The sequence below is a fragment of the Hippopotamus amphibius genome, chromosome 11, assembly GCF_030028045.1.
Source record: "Hippopotamus amphibius kiboko isolate mHipAmp2 chromosome 11, mHipAmp2.hap2, whole genome shotgun sequence".
NCBI lineage: Eukaryota > Metazoa > Chordata > Mammalia > Artiodactyla > Hippopotamidae > Hippopotamus > Hippopotamus amphibius.
Window position 1 is genome coordinate 74484548 of NC_080196.1, and position 15162 is coordinate 74499709.

The 15162-nt window shown below is 44.2% G+C and overlaps 1 long non-coding RNA gene across 1 annotated transcript in view; it reads left to right on the plus strand.

The window, feature by feature from the left end:
* LOC130831494 (uncharacterized) overlaps positions 1-15162 on the plus strand; it is a 70084-nt gene that overhangs the window by 43348 nt on the left and 11574 nt on the right. Inside the window, exon 3 of the long non-coding RNA XR_009048063.1 lies at positions 11378-11457. This is a non-coding gene — a long non-coding RNA (uncharacterized LOC130831494). The remainder of the gene's footprint in view (positions 1-11377; positions 11458-15162) is intronic.

Consider the following 15162-nt stretch of genomic DNA (forward strand, 5'->3'; position numbering starts at 1 on the left):
TAAGAAAAATGCACAATTCTTCAAATAAGGATGCTTCTTTTGGCCATTATTTATTTAACAAATGTTTATTAAATGTGTCTGCTTTGTGTCTGTTACTCTGCACAGTATTGAGTTGAAACACTTTCCACCAGAAAGTTTAAAAAGAAAAATGGGTCCCTTGGGTCCGAGAAAGACTAAAAATTGGCTGAAGGATCACACATTAAAATTCTAATTTTAAGAACATATATGGGTTGCCATCAATATATCAAAAATCAATTGCAGGGCTTCCTAGGTGGTGCAGTGGTTAAGAATCTGCCTGCCAATGCAGGGGACACGGGTTCAAGCCCTGCTCCAGGAAGATCCCACATGCTGCGAAGAACTAAGCCTGTGCACCACAACTATTGAGCCTGCACTTTAGAGCCCGTGAGCCACAACTATTGAGCCCATGTGCTGCAACTACTGAAGCCCATGGGCCTAGAGCCCGTGCTCCGCAACAAGAGAAGCCATGGCAATGAGGAGCCCGCACACCACAACGAAGAGTAGCCCCCACTCACTGCAACTAAAGAAAGCCCAAGCACAGCAAAAAAGAAAAAAGACCCAACACAGCCAATAAAATTTTTAAAAAAATCAATTGCAAATATACCATTAATAAGCATCTGAAAAATACCATTTACGGCAGCAACAAAATCACAAAAATGCCTAGAATTAAACTAATAAATGATGTGCAAGTCTTGTGTGGATGAAATTATAAAACTCTGTGAGAAAAAGTTGAAGAAATCTAAACAAATGGAGATCGTTTCCATGTTTGTGACTGGGAAGACATCAAATCCTAAAGAAGCCAATTCTCCCTAAAGTAATCTATGAATCCAATAAAATTTAGGTAAAAATCCCAATGGGTATCTTGTGGATAAACTGATCCTAATATTGATGCAGACAAGTACAGTGAAATAATAAGCCATACACTGGGGGAAGCTCTTCGTAATGACTAAAGTTAACAAAGAATTAGTATTCAAAATATAAAGAATTCCTATAAACCAATTAAAAAGCATAAAACAGCCAGTAGAAAATGGGCAAATGATATGAACAGGCAATTTTAAAAAGAGAAACTCAGAATGACAAAGAAATGTATGCAAAGATACTCAACCTCACCAGTAATCAGAGAAATACAAATTAAAATCACAATGAGATAACATTTTATATTTGTTAGGTTGGAAAAAAAAATAAGGCAGGCAGTTACAAATGGTGAGAACTGCATGGCACTATAGGAACAAACTGCTGCTCAGAGTGTAAATTGGTATAACCACTAAAGCAACTTAGTTATTGCTTGTAAAGTTAAGGTTGTGCATGTCCTCAAACCCAGTGATGCATTTCCTGCAGGTTTGAATTCCTGGGGCAGCGTCACGGCTCTGCAGGGAATGGCAGCAGTCATACTGAGTTGCTCAGGCTTTGGGGAACAGCACCCCTAGCTTTGCAGTGACAGCCGTAGCTTCTTCACATGGCTTCTTTTGTGGCTAGATCTGCAGCTCTTGGCTGGGTAGCACTGAGCCCAGTGTTTCAAGTCTTCCAAGAATTCTGGGAGACATTTTTTCTGCTTAAACTGGCTAAAGTCAGTTTCTGTTGCTTGCAATTTCAAATCTCAACTGTTATGCCTAACAAAACAGCCTTGAAATCGGTAAAATAAAAAGGATCAGAATCACGTGGAGAGGTGGAAAAATGCCACAATGAGAATGCCTTTTCCATTTTTTTTAAGTTGTAGAAATTATAAAGTTACTTTTCTCTCTTAGCAAGATAACCAGGAAGGGACAGAAACTAAATTATAACCCCATATCATTTATGTTTCTCCAGGTTTGCTACTTGGTGAACAGCGGTAAAATAACTCTCAATAGTGAGACAACCCTAGAACACAAGAGGTCATTTGATATGATGCTATTTATGGAAAATAAGCCACCATTACAAATTTAAGAGTATTATTTAAAATAGCCAACTGGTGAACCCATGCCACAAATCACCTTAGATTATGGACTTTGAGGTCATAAAAAAAAAAAGACTTTATATTTACCCTAAAGTTTGATAAACAGGATGTTATAGAGAAAACAATTTTTTGGATGATAATGTTGCCCTGTCTACCTTCTTAAAGAACAGAGAGAAATTATTTATTTCATTTGGCAACAATACAGTTTCTCTCTTCCAAGAACTCAAAGTATGTGTACAAATATTAACTGATAGCCTTGTAGAGATGGAGAAGGGAGGGAGGGCGGATAAGAGGGAAAGAGGAGGAAGAGGGAAGGAGAAAAAGAAAGAGGCGAGTGCAGGGGCACATGGTAAAAATGATAAAATGATTTTCCTGTTTTACTTAATAATCCCCAAGGTGTCCACACCTAGGTCAGTTCACCAATGTCAGCTGCAGTATACTCTATCCTCAACCTAACATTTGATCTATAAATGAGAGCTGCTCTGTAAAGTTGTTCTTGTCCACTTGTGTCTCTGTCTCAGCTGGGAAAACGTGTAAATATTTATACAAACCAATCTGTTATCTCAGAGTCTAGGATTTTCTCAAAGCGACTTCAATTCAGCTTAATGAATATTTATTGAGCAACTTCTACATTCTGGGCATTCTAGGGATTTGGTGGTGGATATACTCATGCAGTGCTTTTCAGAGTGTGCTCCTGGGGCGAGTAACATCTGCACCACCCGGGAATTTTTGAGAAATGCTAATTCCAGGGCCCCATCCCATTGCTACACAATTGGAAACTCAGGGGTTCTGGGCCAGCAAGCTGTATTTTAGCAAGCCATCAGGGTGACTGTGAGGCAGCAAAGTTTAAGAACCACTAAAGTTGTGTTAATGAATGACTTTCAATACAATAACAGCTCAGTAACTGTTGGATGAATGGATGAATAAAACAAAAACAACACCAAAAATGAATGAGCTGCTGTAGAGTTCAGGACAGGATAAAGTATTTGCATGTTTATAAGAATGGGAGGAAAGGGCTCGGTCTCACAGCTTTCTCTGTTGACTTTGGCACACGCCTGTGTTCCCGGGACAGTTTGTCGATTTCTTTTCCTCTGCTCATTAATTTATTGATCATTGTTCACTGACGGCTGTGGGAAAAACAACAGCAACAAAATAAGTAAACAAGATCAGACAAAACCAGGAGCCGCAGCATTTGGGAACCGGTGATGTCAGGAAAGCAGTTTTGGTTTCTATTGAGAAATTGGGATAAATGTGAATAGTTTGGTTTGTTATTTATTTAAGAGACGAACAGAATTCATTGTCAATTCACTGTGCCCTGGTGTGGAGAGAAGACAGGCTTCTCCCTCTTTCTGAAAGAGACTGGCAGAGCTTAGCTCAGCTGTTTTAGTGAAGTCAGAACTTGCTTAGGGACACAGGACTTCCTCTGCAAAAGGTTTTTTTTTTTTTTCCTTTTTCCTTTTTTCTTTTTCTTTCTTTCTTTCTTTCTTTCCTTTTTAATGAAAGAAACACTTTGGTGTCTTCTAAGCTCCAGCTGGCCCTCAGCCTGGCTCTCTGCAGCCCCTGTCTTCCCACGATCTGACTGAGAGTCTAGAGGGGCTTTCTTTGGCATTCAAAACCCTGCGACGTTTCGCCCGGGACTCGGAGTGAATAAACGCCAGCGAGAACCTCTTGAAGTGAATTTCACGGGAGTCTCAGCTGGGAGCCCTGGAACGTCATTCTGCCCCGGGGGAGACTGGAGAGCAGGACACTTTGGTTTCGTAACGTGACTTCTGTCACAGTAGAGCACACTTTGGATTCTCACTTCCTGTTTTAATTTTGTTCGGAAATAAGAAAATCTGCTGAGATTTCGTTTCAAAAGAGCAGTTCAACTTCGTGAAGAAAATTTCTCTGTAAATTAGAGAAGCGAATGGGAACAAAACTGTAGTCAGCTGTACAGCCAGCCAGTTAAATATTAATTTAAGAGCCAGTTAACACGGGTGGTTAAATAGACAGTATTTAGCGTGTGCTCCGCGTTCCGAGCACCGCGGCGGGGAGGAGGGGAGAGTAGAGAGAGCATCGCACAGGAGGGGACGTTGAATGAGATCGCAGAGCTGTGCCAAGGTTGGAGGGGGGCGGGGCAGCCTGGGAAGGGCACTCGAGGTGGGGGGTTGTTGGGGGAGGGGGCACCGGGAAGGCAGAATGGAGTGCAGGAGTGGCAGGTGTGGAGGGAGTGCCAGCGGATATCGAAGGCTTGCAAGGCTGTCGGGGGTCAGGCTGTGAGGGGTCTTGTGCCAAGTTAAAGAAAAGTGGACTTCACCCCACAGGCCAGAGGGAGGTGTTGAAGGCATTTCCTCTGGGAGGATGGGCTGTGCCCGTTGGGCATGCGAAGATCACTGTGCTGGAAAGGAGGAAGCAGCTGGGGGCTGCTGGGATAATCCGGGAAGCAGTGGCGAGGATGGGGGGTGGGGAGCAGTCTCCTGGTCTGGTCTGGGCTCTTCTTTTACCCCAGAGCCCCCTGGCAGAGCAGAGTTCACAGCCCCTGCCCAACTGGAGGCATGCATGCCAGAAAGTTCTTTGAAGCACCATATTTTGTCTTTTAAAAAAACGCGCAAATGTATGCATTCTGCTTCATTCAATCCAGGCTCCAGGAAACTGGGCCCTATTTGTTCCCTCAGGACCACCCATGCTCCAATTTGGGGAGGGGCCTGCCCCATGCAAGCCTATCTGTTGACATCCCCTTCAAACACCATAGAAGCAAAGTGTTTGAAGGGGGGTAAGTACATTTGCAGAAATAATATCTTTCTGTGCCACGTGCACAGTGGCGCCACTTGTCTTAAGGGTTTACTGAGCTGGATTTCCTTAAATGGATTTTATTTTTCTTTCTCCTCTAATACCTTTCCCTCCCCTCACTCATAAATATGTAATTGGCTTTACACATCAATAGCTGGCTGCTGGGTGGAGTGCCAGGGGTGACTCCCCAATGGGAGGTCTGGCTTTAACTTGATTGCAGAATATTTTGTATTTTATATCTGACTTTTCTAAGATAGTAATAGTTAACTGGGCACTTACTCGGTGCCAGACGCACACTGGGGTAGGTTGTTTCATTTCCTCTTACAAGAAGCCTGAGGTAGATGTGTTGTTATTATTTCTATTTTATAGATGAGGAAACTGTGATTTGGAGATGTTTTAAGTTTCTTAGATTTCAACAGCCAAGAAATGCAAGAGCTAGAATATGGTCTCAGGTGGTCAAAATTTAGCATGTGAGTTTTTAGCCTCTCCACTAAAGGAATGAAATTGAAACTTTGGTGGAGGACTAGACTAGTAACACTTAAGATCTTTGCAATCCTGACATCCGATGATTTAGTGAACTCTGAAAAGAGCAGATGGATTCTGATAAGAACTGATGGATAGAATTTACTGTGAAATTACACTTTTTCTCCAGTCTGTTATCTTAAGACAAAATGGTACCTGATAAGACTTTTACATTGGATTTTTTGTTTTTATTTTCATTGGGTTTATAGGTAGAGGTTGCAGAGATCAATATATCTCAAAGAAAACTTGATTTTCTTTTTCATTGTAAAACAAAGATAAAGATACTGTCACTGTCTTAGTCTCCTAGGGCTGCCTAACAAAATATTACAGACTGGGTGGCTTAAACAAGAGAAATTTATGTTCTCACAGTTCTGGAGGCTGCACAGTCGAAGATCAAGGTACCAGCAGGGTTTGGTTTCTGGTGAGACCTCTCTTCAAGGCTTGCAGATGGCTACTTTGTCTTCATGTAGCCTTTCCTCTGAGGGAGAGGGAGAGAGGGGTGAGGGAGGGCAGGGTGGAGAGAAAGAAAGAGAGAGAGAAAGAGAAAAATCTTTTTACAAAGCCACCAATCCTGTTAGATTAGGGCCCCACCCTTAGGCCCTCATTTAACCTTAATTACCTCCTAAAGGCCCTGTTTCCAAATGTTGTTACATTTGAGGTTAGGGCTTCAACACAGGCATTGGGGGGACACAGTTCAGCCCGTAGCAGTCTCTGACATTTGCCTTGGCATCAAGGTCCCCTCACATGGGGTAGCAGTCCAGTGATGGCACCTGGTACATGGTATGCACATGGAGGAGCCAGCTCTTCCCAGGCTGCACATTTCACCTGCCTCACCCTCCTCCTTGTGTCTGGAACACTCAGGGCCAGTGCGGATGCAAAGTCCCTGTCTAACACTCCCTTGCTGTGTTTTTGTTATCTTATGCTTGCAAAGCTACCCCTGGGTTTAAAAATGCAATTGAAGTCTCACAATGAATTGCATCATTCTTTCTGTATTTTAGTAGAAATGCACCAGAATGTTCTTCCAGTGAAACTCCATTTCCTCTTTACATACATTACAGAACAGCAATAATACAATTCATCATATTTCTAGAACACTTTATAGTTTTCAAATTGATCTCATTTACCTAATTTCCTTATATGATCCCAGCTGATTAACAGGATGAGTATTATTACCCCAATTTTACAAATAAGGAAATCGAAACTCAGAGGAGTTCATCGATTCACACAGGTGAGCTGGGGAATTTCTTGTATCTGCAAATAGTGTTCTTCCTGCAATGTCTCGTGTATCTCCTACACCAGCCTCTGTAGACTTATGCCCCCATTTCTCAGTGGCATCTGTTCAGTCTCTTGTCTCCTCTGGGTTTAGTACCCCCTTGACCCAAGAACAAGTTCTTCCTGGAATTAGGTTCTGGATGGTGGTGACCTTGTGTCAGTTCAAGGGCAACATTCTGGAAGATTCCGTGGAGGCCTGTTTGTAGTGTCCCTGTGTGGTGGCTGCCTCTGGGTGTTTCAGGGTCACTCAGCAGCTGAGACACAGCCCCGCCTTGCTCACTCACACCCCTGGGCTTGTTTTGACTGTACATCGATGTCATTTCTGAGCTGTGGCTACAGTGGCTTGGGGATGCAAAGCTTCACAGATGGCAGGTCAGACTGTAAATACTCCACTCCCACCCCATCATAAACCCGGTCCAAGGAAAACACCAGAAACTAATTAAAACTAAGACAACCGTGCAAATATTTCTGGGGGCAGAAATTCAAACAACATTAGTAAAAACAAAGCATCATTTCAGATCAGTATTAAAGTAAAAGAACATAATGCTATCTAATGGATATATATATATATTTTACCATCAGATCTGATACCTTCAAATGATTGTTATAACTGGGAGGATAAAGTCATATAAGTTATTTACTCAAAATGGTAATTAATTTTAGCCATTTGCCTTCATTATGATCTAGTGTTGCATGGTGTCATAGGAAGGGCAAAGGAATGGGAGTCCGGATAAATGCCAGAAGAATGTGTAACTCTGAGCATGTCACCTAACCCTGTCCACAGTGACCTTCAGTTTTTTCAGCTGAGAGGAAAAGGAAAGAAGGGAGGAAAGGAGAAAAGGAAAGAAGGGAGGAAAGGAGAAAAGAAAAGAAGGGATGGGGAAAAGAGACAGCGCTAAAGACATGGTATCATCCAGAGGGGCTAAAATGTCTAATCTCTAATGTATTGGCTGAGGCCGTGGACTTGAACTGGAGTGCCCAGGTTCAAATCCCAGCTCCATCATTCACTGGCTGTGTGACCTTGACACTGTGCCTTTTTTTCCTCTTACTTGTAAAACCAATCTGTATTGTGAGCCTTAAGTTAGTAAATGTGTATTGGTACCTCCAATAATGCCAAGCTCATAGTAAGTACCTGGTAAATGTTAGGTGTTACTATTATTATTAGATGCTCTTTACTTGGTGGACAAAATAATGTTCACTGGAGGAGAGAAAGAATGGAGGGGGTTTCTCTAAGGATTCTGTGCTTTTGACCAGGGAATAAAAAGCAAAAGGGAAGGAAATGAATATTTAAGTATGTATTATATTGGAAGCTACTGTATCTCCACTGACTAGATCAGAGATGATACAAACGAGGATTCAAAGCAACATTTGTTCTAGGAATGAATAATCCTTTGAGAGGTTTTTTTTTTTTAATTTCTGTTTTTTGGGAGAGGCGTCTAAAGATCAGAGAGGTTAATTAATTTGCTTGAGATCACACAGCTTGCAACAGCTGAGCTGGTATTTGAGCCTAGGTCTCCATGGCCTGAAGCCTCTGCCCCTTTCATTATACCATGATGCTTCTCACAAAGGGTCAGCCAGGAAGGGGCCACTAATGTGCCCTGCCAGAGTGAGACAGGGCTCCTGCTTGGTGATTGCGGCACAGCAGATAGGACCAGGAGTGCAGTAATTCTACCAAGTGTGGCCTGGGTGCCCCTTTATCACTGGCTGCTGCCCTCCGTTCCCTTCCAGCTGCTACCAACATCCAACTCCCCTCTCGCCCTTCTCCGCTTCCATCACCAATGCCAGATGTGGGTGGGCTTGATATGAGGTTGTTCCACATGCAAAATTAGATACGTGGCTGACCCTCAGCTGGCACAAGGCAGGTATTCACTGTTTGTTTTGCTTTCTTTGCTCTCTTAACCTCTGACAGCATTCATGCCTGTCTAAGGCCAAAGACCCAGTTCGTTTAGATGTTCATGTTAGAGGCCTTTCTCTTGCCAGTCATTGTATGAGCTGTTAGGGATACCAAGGTGAGTGGAGCACGCAGGACGCTGCCCTCGGGGAGTTTACGTGTGACTGGGGACAGGACCTACTGCGGGTGTGCGCAGAGTGGTGAGTGGTGTCACTGGCGGAAGGAGGGGGGGCAGCTTGGCTGCAGGAGGACTGGGGGAGGCTCCATGCAGAGAGTGAGTTCTGAGCCAGGGAGAGGTGCAAGGAAGGGCAAAAGAGACAGAGACCACCACAAAGGCAAAGGCCAGAGCCACAGAAGACCCAGAGCTTCCAGGACGTGGTGAGAGCTCAGGGCTGCACGTGGCACAGGGTGCCTGGGGAGGACGTGGGGCTGTGGGGAAGGGACCTGCCGTGCTCAGGGGGCCTGGACCATCCCCAGGGCCAGGGTGACTAAGGAGGAGAGCAACACGATTGGACTGGTTTGGAAGTAGTTCCCACGGGCAGTACGTTCAGATGCCGCAGTAGGGGGATAGGTTTATGTAGGAGAAGCAGTGAGGAATCTGTTTCCCCAGTTCATCCGTGGCCTCCTCTAGAGCAGGGCATTGAGGGAGAATTGAAGAGAAATGAATGAGGTGGCATCATAAGGATTTGGTGACCAGTGGTTGTGAAAACGTAGGGAAAGAATCACACGTGTTTCTAGTTGAGATACTGAGCGGGTGATGACCACTTAATGGAGGGAGGAAAAGCCAGATGAGGATAGCGTTGTCTCACAGCACAGCAGTATAATGGGGGCAAAACTCTACTCTCTTCCCAAAAAGCACCCATGAGAAGAGTCCCCTCCCAGAGCCTCAGCAGGGAGGGGTGCTGAACACCTGAGCATGGGGGCGAAGTGCATGGGGCTCGGGGAGAGAGCTCTCAGAGGGAGAGGCGCCCCCACTACAAAGGAAGAGATTTCTGAGGTACTGAGGAACTGCAGCAGGCAGAACTCAGGTCTGGAGGAAGGTACTTTGTTCATTCATTTCTTCATCCCTTTGTTCATTGAGTGCCTGCTGCAAACTGGCTCAGAGCTAAAGGGAGGGAGGCAGAGGTGGGGAGCTAGTGCTTGTCTTCCAGATATTCACAGACTAGCTGTGAAGGAAGAAGTAACTGGGGAAGCACGTTCCAGTACAATCCAGGCTATGGTAAAAGTGAGATAGGAAAGAATTTGGGAAGGCTTCCTGGAGGAGGTAGCATTCAACTTGAGTCTTGAGAGATTTGGCCAAAGAATAGGACCTGCACCTTCCAGCAGAGCAAACAGCTTTTGCAAAGTGTGGGGAGGAAGTAGGGTGGGACAAGCAAGAGATTCGAGGTGCATGGAGTAGGGAACAGGTGATCCTGGATCTTAAAAATGAACTTTAAAAAAAAAAAGGTAACTCCGTGAGGCGGTGGGTGTGTTAACTTGATGACGGTAATCATTTCATGAGGGACACATGCATAAAGCCGCGTTGTATACCTAAAAAAGAAAAGGAAAAATCTCATTATACACTCCGAATGTGTACGATTTCTATCTGTCAATCATACCTTAATAAAGCAGGGGGGAAATGGACTTTTGCTACTGACCCTTTCAAGTCGGGTCCCAACAGAAGTCCTTCTGCCTGGTATCTTTTGCCTCAGTTGAACCAGATGGAGTTGGGTTCAGAAGCAAAGGAAAGCTTTATTCTTTGATCAAAGAATGGAGAAGTGGGGGAGTGTGTGCTAGAGCAGCCGTCCACAACCTTTTTGGCACCAGGGACCAGTTTCACAGAAGAGGATTTTTCCACAGACCCAAGCTGTGGGGGGGGGGGGGGGGGGGGGGAGGGGTCAGGTGGTAATGCGAGCATTGCGGGAGGCGGGGGGACGGGGAGCGGCAGATGAAGCATCGCTGCTCACTTGCCCTCTGCTCACCTCCTGCTGTGCCGCCTGGTTCCTAACTAACAGGCCGGGGACTGATACTTGCCCTCCGCCAGGGGGCTGGGGACCCCTGTGCTAGAGCACTGGGCTGTTCCCGAGGCAGTGGGCGGGGCTGCTTTCGTCAGTGGGGAGGGGGCGGAGTTCTCCTGGGGTGGGGGCAGCTGGCTGCTCACGCTCCAGATCTCAGCCCTCGGCCCAGCCTCTCTGCACCTGCCTGCCACCGCCATCTGGGATTGAGGTGTGCGGGCAGCATCTCTGCTCACAGCCCACTGAGCGGAGGTGCCGGCCCAGCCTTCTTACAGGAGGCACTCTGGTCTGAAGGGCCCGGTGTGAGGCCTCTGCACGTGGCCCGCCCCCGTGAGCAAGTGAAACCAGAGGAAGCGCGAAGGAAGAGGTTAGACCTTATCACCTAGATTCCATCTTATTCCCCCCCACCCCCACCCCAGTGGGCTTTGATGGTGACACCGAGCAAGTTCAGAACAAGAGGTTGAGGATGTTCCAAAATACTAATACCAGCCCCATATCAGGTATCAGCCACCCCACCCCAAGTCTGAGTGGCACTGGGGGACTTCAGGGGATACACAGGCAGAACCAGCTGGTGGGGAAGTGGGGCCTCTGGGTGAGACCAAGCCGAGCTGGGGCGCTGCCCGCGCTAGGCCGAGGACACCCGCCCGTTCCTCCTGTGTGTGGAGGGAGGGACGCGACCCACCTGAGCCCTCTCCTGAGTATTTGGAGTTTGTTCACCAGGGACTTCAGCCGGGTGATGAGTAACCCTGGACACGGTGCTTGGGTCATGGTGCGGCTGCACTCAGGCCAGCTTAGAGACCCCTGGGGACGGAGTGCCCAGGTGTGTTTTATACAGTTAGCTGTGGACAGGTGGGTCCTTCCTGACCATGCCAGGTGACATTGATTCTGGTCAAACCTGCAGGATGTCCCCCTGTACATTTCACCCTGATGAGTTATACCACTCAAATGGCTCAAAACATCTTTTCTCTCCTGTATCAGACGCTGCCCTGTTTCCTCCTTTCCCTGGATTGAAGTCAGGACATTTGGGTCTCATCCACGTTCTGCAACAAATTCACCCGGTGAGTACAGGCCAGGCCCTTCGCTTTTGTTTCTCCATTTTGAAAATTAGGGCCCCGTCCACACCCAACTCTTGGTGGATGTGTTCAGATCAAGGTGCCCGCTTAAGTACCTTGCTCCTCCTCCCAGCCTTCTCACGCGGGGAACAGGTTGTTAATATGAAGTGTTCAACTTCAGCATTTCCTTTAGTGAAATGTTATTAAATAACCCCCACTCCCTCTCTTTCTCTTTGTTTTCTTCCTGCCCCATCCTGACCAGGTTGAGGAGCTGGAGAGAGAGGACTTGGTCTTAAACTGGGCACAGCTGTGTATTTAAGAAACCATCCACGACATCATTCAGTTTTGACAGGATTCCTTTTCTCCTCACTAGAGGAGCCAGGAATTTGCATTTGATGGTTTGTTCCTACCTGTCTGGACGATCCTACCATATCATTGCCACTTGGTACAGAGAAAGAACGTGAGCTAGGCATCGGCTGCTGTTCCCTGTTTGTATAATGAATAGATCAAAGAGATAATAGAGGAAGGCATTCATTTAAGCAAAAAGATACCTGAGCAAGTTACAGACTACATAAGAAAGCATAAACTGCACATTAATTACCCACTTTGGAAGTACCATAGTTTATCAGATTATTATAAAATTCCAGAAGAGGACTTGGAAACCAACTAGTCCTATCATATCTTTTTATAGATAAGGGAATTTAAAACTAAAAATGTTAACTCACCCAAGGTCACAGCAGTATTATTTGGTCTTATTTGGGGGAGCTGTGAAATAAAATGATAAAGCAAAAAGAAAGGCTTATCTTCTAAAATAGAGTTCAGCAAAAATAGAGTTCAGCCTTTTTTCTCAAAGGGCCAGATAGTAAATATTTTAGGTTTGTGGGACATATAGTCTCTGCCATTGTAGCAAAAGCAGCCATAGACAAGTAAATGAATAGGCATGACTGTCTCAATAAAACTTTATTCACAAAAACAGGTGATGACTCTGGGATGGGGATGGCAATTTTTTAAAAATAAATTTATTTATTTATTTATTTATTTATTTATTTATCTATTTAATTGGCTCTGTTGGGTCTTTTTTGCTGTGCGTGGGCTTTCTTTAGTTGTGGTGAGTGGGGGCTACTCTTTGTTGTGGTACGCAGGCTCCTCATTGCCGTGGCGTCTCTTGTTGCGGAGCATGGGCTCTAGGCATGTGGGCTTCAGTAGTTGCAGCACATGGGCTCAATAGTTGTGGCTCACGGGCTCTAAAGCCCAGGCTCAATAGTTGTGGCACGTGGGCTTAGTTGCTCCACGGCATGTGGGATCTTCCTGGAGCAGGGCTTGAACCCGTGTCCCCTGCATTGGCAGGCGGATTCTTAACCACTGTGCCACCTAGGAAATCTCGGGATGGCAATTTTTTAAAAAAGAAAAACAATGTCCATCAACAGATGAATGGATAAAGAAGATGTGGTACATGTATACAATGGAATATTACTCAGCTGTAAAAAGCGATGACACTGGGACATTTGTAGAGACATGGATGGACATAGAGACTGTCATACAGAGTGAAGGGAGTCAGAAAGAAACAAACAAATATTGTATATGAACACATATATGTGGACTCTAGAAGGGGGGTACAAATCAACCGGTTTGCAAGGCAGAAATAGAGACCCAGATGTAGAGAACAAACACACAGACACCAAGTGGGGAACGCGGGGAGGGCTGGGGGGGAATGAATTGGGAGATTGGGATACCAAATTGCACACTCTAAATATATGCAGTTTATTGTAAAAAATAAAAAATAAAAAATAAATTTTAAAAAAAGAAAAAACAAGTGTTGACAAGGATGTGGAGAAAGTGGAACCCTCTTACATTGCTGGCAGGAATAAAATGGTGTATGTAAATAAAATGGTGTAAATAAAATAAAATAGTAACATGGTATATCCACTGTGGAAAACAGTTTGATAGTTCCTCTAAGAGTTAAACATAGAATTACCATATGACCCAGCAATTCTATTCTTACGTATATACTCAAATTAACTGAAAACAGGGACCCAAACAAGTACATATACACACAGGTTCATAGCAGCACTCTTCACAATAGCTGAAAGGTGGAAATAGCCCAAATGTCCATCAGTGGATAAACACATCATTGTATACACATACAAGAGAATATCATTCAGCCATAAAAAGGAATGAAGTATTGAAACATTACCACAATGTGGATGAACTTCGAAACCATTATGCTAAATGAAAGAAGCCAGACACAAAGGCTACATATTGTGTGATTTCATTCATATGAAACCTCCAGAATAAATAAATCTGGAGTTTTCATATAAATGATAAATAAATAAGTAGAGACAGAACACAGAGTGGTGGTTGCTAAGGGCTGGGGGCGGAGGGGATGGGGAGACATTGCTTAATGGGTACAGGATTTTACTTTGGAATGATGGAAATGTTTTGGAACTAGGTAGAGGTGGTGGTTGCACAGCACTGTGAATGTACTAACTACCTCTGCATTGTTCCCTTTAAAACAGTTAATTTTCTGTTAAATGAATTTCACCTCAACAAATTATTAAAAAACAAAAACTAAACAGGCAACAAGGTACGTGTGGCCCATGGACAATAATGTGCTCATTCCTGTTATAAAAGAGAGAACAGGATGGTTCAGTAACAGTGAGTTTTTATTGTCAAGAATGTTTGTTGTTGTTATCATTTATCCTATCAAGGAACAGAAATAAAGCAATTTTCCAGGTGTAATATTTTCAGGGCTAAGAATATTGAGTGTAAAGATGTTTCCAAAACTAACCAGGTGGGTTTTAGACAAATTTCAGACAAAATTTAAATCCATTGACTCTTTTGGTAAAGACCAAATTCATGTGGAAGGGCTTTTACTATTTTTAGAAACTATTGGACATCTCCCATCCCAATTTTGGGAACTAAAATAAATGTTTGGGGCTTTTTGTCAACTTCCTGTTTCTAAGGAAGAAGAACCTAGAAACGTCTCATGTAAAATGTGCCAGAAGGTTTTGGAACATCAAAGAATTCCCAAGAAACAAGGGAATTTGTTCATTGTAAAAGAATCTAACAGAAGACACTAGATAATTTTATTTAATAAATACACATGAGGACTCTTTCTCAAAGATAATTTAAGGGATTTAACCAATTTGGGGTTCAATGACCCCAAAGCTGTGTCTAATTCAAACATGAAAACAAACTGAGAAGTCCGTGAGCTATGGAAAGAGGAGAAATTCTCATGTGAAATTGGGCAGCTTGGCCTGATAGGGCTCCCTCCTATTTTGAATTCATTTGAATAGTTAGGAAACGTGAGACAAAGAGGCTATTTTCACAGGAGAAGAAGGCAGAAAAGAAACGATGTCTGTGATTTGACATTTGTAGGACAGGTCAGCTTTCCCAGGTGATGGAGGTACCATAGTGCAATTCACTGGAGGACAAGCGCCCTTAGGTGGCTTTTGTTCAAAGAACAGCTGTGTTTCAAGTTACGACAGGATCCATTTAGGCTTTAAAAGAGTCACTAACAAGAAAGGCTGCCTGACATTAGAATGGCTCATTCCTGAATGAGGCCTGTCTTTCATGGCATCCTGCTTCCTAACTCAGATGCCTAGAGTTCTGGGGTGTGCCCCTTTCTCCTTAGAAACATCAAACAGACCTTATTTACATTTTAGTGTGAATGAGTGTAAAGCAGTGGGTATTAATACTTAGCCAAATTTT